General features: G+C 33.2%; 1 long non-coding RNA gene across 1 annotated transcript; it reads left to right on the forward strand.

Annotated features, from left to right (window-relative positions):
* The first annotated feature begins 1,554 nt into the window (after positions 1–1,554).
* Positions 1,555–7,383, forward strand: LOC108303425. The gene is made up of 2 exons (XR_001824830.2): positions 1,555–1,675; positions 6,576–7,383. It is a non-coding gene; the product is annotated as an uncharacterized LOC108303425 (long non-coding RNA).
* The last annotated feature ends 371 nt before the right edge of the window (positions 7,384–7,754 follow it).

Genomic DNA, 7,754 nt, shown 5'->3' on the forward strand with positions numbered 1-7,754 from the left:
TGTCTCAGATGGTAATTAACTTCGTTTAAAAGTAGGTGACATTGACTAAGAAACAAAATGCTGAAAGTCAGAGAAATGGAATAGGGATATAAATCCAGAATAGGGAGAAACATGTGAAGCAAAGACTGACCCATATTAGAGACCAACATGGGAGAAGCTGAGTGTGTGCTGAGTTAAAAGGTGTGTGAAACTTTTACACAGAAGGAAATAAAAGTAGAACCTAAAAGAGCAAACAAACAAACAAACAAAATCTGATTCATAGGTGATATTATTTGGCTCTGTTTCCTCACCCAAAATCTCCTCTTGAATTATAATAATCCCCACATGCCAAGGGTGGGACCAGGTGGAGATAATTGAATCACAGGGGTGATTTTTTCCATGTTGTTCTTGTGATAGTGAGTTCTCAAGAGATCCCATGGTCCTATAAGAGGCTCACCCTTTTGCTTGGCACTCATTCTCTCTCCTGCCATGCTGTGAAGAGATGCCCTCACCATGATTGTGAGTTTCCCGAGGCCACCATGGCCATGTAAAGCTGTGAGTCAATTAAACCTATTTTCTTTATAAATTACCAGTGTCCAAGAGTGCTTTATAGCAGCATGATAATGGACTAATACATTACAATTTTTATGAATTCTTTTTTATTTTTTTATAGTTACCCCAAGAAGAAAAAAAAAGAAGAAGAAATAAACATTACTTGAAATCGTTGACTCACTGCTTGGGTCAAATAGCTCAAAGCAAAAGTTGCACAGCTTCATATCATTATTTCTGTATTATTTTTCAATCTTCGCTTTTCAAAACTATATTAAACATTTCACACTTTCATGTGAAGTCTGGTTAGTTGTCTATATAAGAACAATGGTTAGGATTCTCTATTATTAAAAAGGAGTGTCAATTTTTCTATATTTTTATATGATTTCTAAAATAAGTAGTGTATATTCAGAAAAGCATACTCAAGCCTTTGTCAGAGATAACTGTATATTGTATTTTCCCTAGCAAAGGACAAGTTCATAGAGGGGAACAACATGTGCTGGAGCCTTTTAGAGGGTGGAAGCTGGGAGGAAGGTGAGAAGCCGGAAAAATAACTAGTGGGTACTAGGCTTAATAACTGGGTAGTGAAATAATCTGTATAACAAATCCGCATGATACAAGTTTACCTATGTAACAAACCTGCATGTGTACCCATGAACTTAAAGTTACTAGTACTAAAGTTACTAAATACAGTAACAAGATTCTGAGTGATGTGTGATGTAGAAGGAGTAATATGAGGTGAATTTGATGAGACAGGTCTTGAATGACAACGTATTTAAGGTGTAGATTTCTGAACTGATTGAAAGAATAAAATGATTTGCATTTCAAATTCATTCTCGTTGCTAAAAGTGTCTTGGTCTAACAAAATGATATTGTTTTCCAAACCCAGAAAATTTTCTATCTACAGTGACCCTTGGAAAATGGGTTTAAATTGTGTGTGTCCACTTGTAAATGAATTTTGTTTCGATAAAAGTTAAAAGGGTGCCTACTCCCCTGCCTCTCCTTTCAACACCTCCACCTCTCCTGCTTCTGACACTCCTGAGACAGCAAGACCAATCCCCCCTCTTCCTCCTCCTCTTCAGTCTACAAAACATGAGGACAACAAGGATGAAGACTTTTATGATGATTCACTTATATTTAATAAGTAGTAAATATATTTTCTCTTTCTTATAATTTTCTTTTCTTCAGCATTATTTACTGTAAAAAATATATAACACATATAATATACAAAATATATGTTAATTGACTTTCAGTTTTCAGTATGACTTCCTGTCAACATTAGGCTATAACTAGTTGCGTTTTTAGGGAGTCAAATTTATACTCACATTTTCAACTGTGCAGGGGTTTGCACTCCTAATACTTTGTGTTATTCAAGAGCCAACTGTATTTCCTTTAAGGCAGTTAACCATATTTCAACATGGTTAGTCCTATTAGCTATTCTTCTTTTTGATTTTTAGTACATTAATTGTAAAGATATTCACTTATACATCATAGTTGCTCAGTGAATAGTTGAATGACTCAAATTGGATGAATTAATGATGGCCAATGTATCTTCTTATGAGCTTTGTTGGATCCAAGTTGATAATTATAATTGCTGATGTTTTAACTTAACATTCTCAAAAATCTTGGGAGAATTAAAACCGTGTCGTTATACATTTTTATTTCAAATGCACTTTTAACATATGTGTTCCATCTGATTCCTAAAACAGCCTTGCTGAGAACAAGAGTACCTTTTACTGCTGCTAGTTTATAGGTAAACAAATTAAACTTCTTGGAAAAATTCCTTGACAGTGTCAGAGGCTGAAATCTATACAGACCTAACTGTATGAGCATTTTTCACTTCCAATTTTGCTCTTATTCACCAAACCATGATTATTTCATGTAATGGAAACAGTGAGCTGGACAATACACTTAAATTTGAATTATTCTGAAAGGCATTTGCTCAGCCCAGAATTCCCTAAATTCAAAAGAGAACTTGAATAACAACCTGGAAGACTCAACTGCCTGACAGATTCAGAGTCGACAATGATTTGGCTGGCTCTCAGCAGACACTTCTCTTTAAGAGTTACTTCACTGAGCAAGACACTCACTATATGATAATGCTGTTTCACTGGCCTTCCCCTGCTTCCTGCCATAGGTTAAAATTATCCACAATTTTTGTGGAAACAGTTCAACCCTATATGGATAAGAGCTGAAAAGGAATATCTTTAATGAAAAACAGTTATACTTTGGTTAAGAAAAGTCTAATGTTTTCAACTTGATTACTTAAATGGAAGAATGAAAATGTTTTAGATATCTTTTGTTTTGATGTGAATAAAGATATCAATTTAAAATTTGTTTTAATATGTGGTTATACCATCCTATATCCTGTGTAATATGTCGTTTTTATGCCAGACTTCAGCTTAAGTATCATGTAGAGCTATCAGTACTGGCGATCGAAAGTGGACATTTCAGCCAGGTGCAGTGGCTCATGCTTGTAATTCCAGCACTTTGGGAGGCTAAGGCAGGAGGATCATTTGAGGCCAGGAGACCAGCGTGGACCACCTAGTGACACTCCATCTCTACAAAACAAAAGACAACAATAAGAAAAGAGAGAAAACTCAGATCTACATTAAAAAAGGAAGAGTACTTGAAAAGAAATGAAGATAAAATAAAATTTAAAAAAAATTAAATTAAAATTTACCTTTTACTGACTTTAATTTAGGAAAAGATTATAGTTCTCCATTAGCAATTATAAGACAGTATAGAGGAAATAGTCTATGTTGGAGAGGAAAATATACATTCTGTTTTTTACTCTGAAGGTTGTTATGGGATTCTCTCTCTCATCTTGCCTCGTATTTTTTCTGTCTATCTGTCTCCATCTCTCCCTCTCTCTCTCAAATGCAGTATCCCTGTTAATTGTGAAGTACCTACAGATATCTATTCTCTCTAGGTATGCATCTGTAAATATAATTTATTTGTTATATAAAGAAACACACCTTCAAAGTCATATAGTATTATAACACATAATTTTAGATTCAAGCATGTAAAGATTAACATAAAATTGGAATCCTTTTCAAAATTAGGTTTTAAATATACAGATTGTCCAAATTCAAGGAAACAGCACTCACTCACAATAAAATTCATTCTTGTACTTGGGATTTTTTCTAAGAATTCATTTGTTTATTAAGATATGTGGATTTAGCCTGATGATATAATTACTCTCATAATGAAAAGTAAGAACATTTAAACTCAATAAATATATGCATATTTTTAAACAACTTCAATTTTTGAATTACCTTGCATACATGTTTTGTATGTGACTGGAAGTCACATGACATATCCTAATTGTTGTTACCACAGCATATTTTGTAACTACTTGTTACAACAAACTGATTTCTAACTAGCACTGCAGTTAGTATTGAAATACTGATGATGATTAATATTAGTAATAAAGTGCTGATATTAGTCATCCAGCACTTCCATATCTTGAGCACCATATTGGTTATTGACACGTTTTGGTTCAGTATTAGAACATTTAGGTCCCGGGTATGTTATGAAGTATTTAGAGTAAACCCAAAACAAATAGCTGATAAAATTTTTAAAAACTCATATGTCATTCTTTTTCTAGCTTAAAATAATTTAAATGCTACAAGGTCGGTATAAAATAAAACAACTTTAGTATTTTTAATACATTGAAAATAACAGAGGTCTACTTATAGGCTTAAGAATTTGCCTTTTTATGGGGAAAAAAAAGCCCCACCAAACAGAATTTAGCTAATTTGTTCCTCCCTCAAAACGTGAACTCTCAGCTTGGTTAAAATAATGTATAATTAATATTTATTTATCATTGCTTGTTAATTTAGGTGATTATATGTGTGCTATTCATTAAGTTCTATCAGAGTCATTTCAAACTGAAACTCTTTAGAAAAATCCTGCTTAATTTTTATTTTCTTATATTCTCATTTTTATTCAGGGAGTACATGTGCAGATTGGTTATACGTGCATATTGTGTGATGCTGAGGCTTGTGATGCAATTGATCTTGTCGCCCACATAGTGAGCATAGTATCAAATAGGCAGTTTTTCGGTCCTCCCTCCCCTTCCTTTCATTCCTCTTTTGGAGTCCCCAGTGTTTATTGATTCCTTCTTTGTGTTCCTGTGTACCTAGTGATTAGCTTCCACTTATAAATGAGAACATGCAGGATTTGGTTTTGTTTGATTTTAGTCTTAAGTTTTATAGTCAGTATGTCCCACCTTTACAAACTGGTACTTTTCCTTGGTTCCTTGGTAAATATGAGAACCACTCATAACGTGTAATGACAGAGAAGGCAACCTTTAATATCTGTTATGGATTTCTTATTTTTCTGTCATTAGTTGTTTTCTCTGATAGACTGATTTATCTTTATCCTGTTTTGTTTTAAGCTAAATATATTCATCTACTTTCAAAGTGGATAGACATACATATATAAGATATATGTTAAAATTTACATTGTAACTTTCTCTATTTGCTTGTCAAACAAATGTATATGATATTAAGTAAGTTACTACACAACAGTTTGCTTATACAAGTCATGTCATTTAAGTAAGTGTTTTTTAAATATAATTTTATTATTAGTCAACTAAATACTTAATATACTTTTACAAATATAATTGTAATTATAGAGCTTCCATCTGTGTATATAATGATGCCTTATTTTATTATCTTTGCATTTTATTTATATGTAACTATCCTAAATATCTGACTTCTGTAAGCCATATTTCTGAAATGCATTGCCCAGTTAAGTCAGTCTACCACATCTAGAGGATAATTACTAAATAAAGATATTTAGGGTATTCCTTAGAAATTACAAACTTCCCCATCCCCCTTTGCTACTTTTGTAGCACCTGCTATTTTCTCTGCAACTCACCTGTTAAAATGTAATTTATTACTATAAAGGTATCTACTTACGGTTTTCCATTTCAAACAAAATATACATAGTTCTTTTGAGTGTATTTCCGAGAATGTTTTCATTCATTGTGCTTATGGGCAAAAGTAACATTTTAGTACCGTATGAAAAGGGAAATGTGGGTGACGGTGGTAAAATGTTTCGCAAGGAGGAAGAAAATATGGAAAACATAAGAATGGGGAAAAGGAAATAGTCTTACAACCGCTTAAAAGAACATAAGTCTTTTAGGTAAAATGTAATCCTCTTAGTTTGACATCAATAGCCCTTGACAATAATTTCCCATTTAACCTCTCAGCCATACCTCTTTCTTTCAATTTTATCCCTGCACTCAACATACCTATAATTCCAACTGAAATAATTATTAAAATCCCCATACCTTTTAAGGCTTTCTTGATTTTTGGAAAGGACTGTCCTTCAGTCCATTATATTCTCTTCCTCTCCAGCTAGTGCATTTCCATTCATCTTCCAATATCCAATTCAAATGCCAACTCTGTGACACCTTTCTGTATTTCCCCAGACAGAAATAATTGTGTTTCTTCTGACGTCTCCTTGTATATTTTATAGAATATGGTAAAGTACTTAAATCCACTGAATTGCAGCTACTGTCTTATTGTCTTACCAACTAAAACAAGGACATCTTGGGGAATAGGAGAATTTAAATTGAAAAATAACCATAAAACAAAAACTCTGGGCATTGCATAATCTTCCTTTTAACTAATTAGAGACCAAGTGTATTGATGTAAAATAATTATATAGAATTTGATAAGACTTTCTTCTAAGATTAATTTTTGTTTTATAATTTTTTGTTTCATAAAGTTTTGACAGAAATATATTACATATAAATTGCTTTCTTCATGACTCCCCACTTTTGTTGCTATATCCACATGTTGTCCTGGCTAGCTAACATGTTTAGGAATGCAAGAAAATTTTCAAAAAGGGAGTCTGAAATTTAACTCCACAAACTACTATGTGGATTGGAATGCTCCATTAAATGCATTTATGATTTTGTTTTGAGTTATAGGGATGGGGAATGTAAAGGATTTGAGACCACATGTTGATATTCTTTGGATATGTTAGAAATAATCTAGTGTTATCTTCTATTTCTTCTTAAATGTTTTTAGAGGTTACTTGGTACACTGGTCGACAAATGCTTGAAATGTTGATGTTTAAGTGCTGTTGATTGCTGGCAGCAAAGAAGTCCAACTGTGCTGGCACCCGAGGTAGCATCTCCACATTTTCTTCCAGGATCATCATCTTTGTTCTGAATAGCTCCCACATAGTGTGAACAGAAGTCATATGTTTTAGATTTTTTGCCTTGGAACCCAGGAAATCAGTATGATTGAGTAAACATATTAAACTTCCCCTGCATTTCCAGCCTGAACAGATGTTAAGTACGAGCTGATCCACCTACATTCAACCCGAGAGAGTCCACATCCACAGACTGTTTCATTTCCTTTTTTCAATTTACATAGAAGCATAGATTCTTGCTGGCATATATAAATGTGCCATTTAAGGCAATCAAAAATGGTTCCACATCTCACTTGATTTCCACAATTGTTGCTGTAACGATGGACTACTTAATTCCCCTGGCAGATCTTCCCACGTTTAAGCAACATGTTCATGAAGAGCCAATATTCAGTAATTACAGCACAATTCCTCACAATTTCACAATTCGCTAACAGTATGCATTTTCACAATGTAAAGCTGATTTTCCTTTAACCAAATAAAACATGAAAAGATAGCTACAAGCAATGGGCAATCTAGATCATTAGATGATTGATGTAAAATTAGAGGACATTGAGACTGGAATAGATTGCAAACATCAGGGAGCTCAGAAAACTTGTAAACTCTGTATTTTGAGGAAATGTGTTGTTGATGCTTTTGCAGCTCTGTGTAGCAACCTAACAAATAAAGGCCTAAAATAATTTATCTACGAGTTACTTTGTTATTATTTGCAATTATTTCACATCATACAGCGTCTCTAGGAAGTCCTCAGCTTATTCAACAAAACAGAATTTTTAGTTATAATTCCGGTCCTCTGTTCATACTATTTCTCTTGCCTATGAGACAAAGAATCAAAACCAAGTAATCACAAACATAGAATATTGTAGTGGTTATGTTTAATTTTCTAATGTTGTGAAAACTACCTAATCAATGAGTTATACTCTTTTACAGATAGTCCCTGTGAATCAGTAAAACGATAAAGAAGTGATCTACCAAGTCTCTGCATTGTAAGTAGTCATATCTTCTATTTCCAAATACTATTTTGTTTTGGTGGTAATGAAAAGTACTATGTATGG

This window comes from Cebus imitator, unplaced genomic scaffold, assembly GCF_001604975.1.
Source record: "Cebus imitator isolate Cc_AM_T3 unplaced genomic scaffold, Cebus_imitator-1.0 Scaffold47, whole genome shotgun sequence".
Taxonomy (NCBI): domain Eukaryota; kingdom Metazoa; phylum Chordata; class Mammalia; order Primates; family Cebidae; genus Cebus; species Cebus imitator.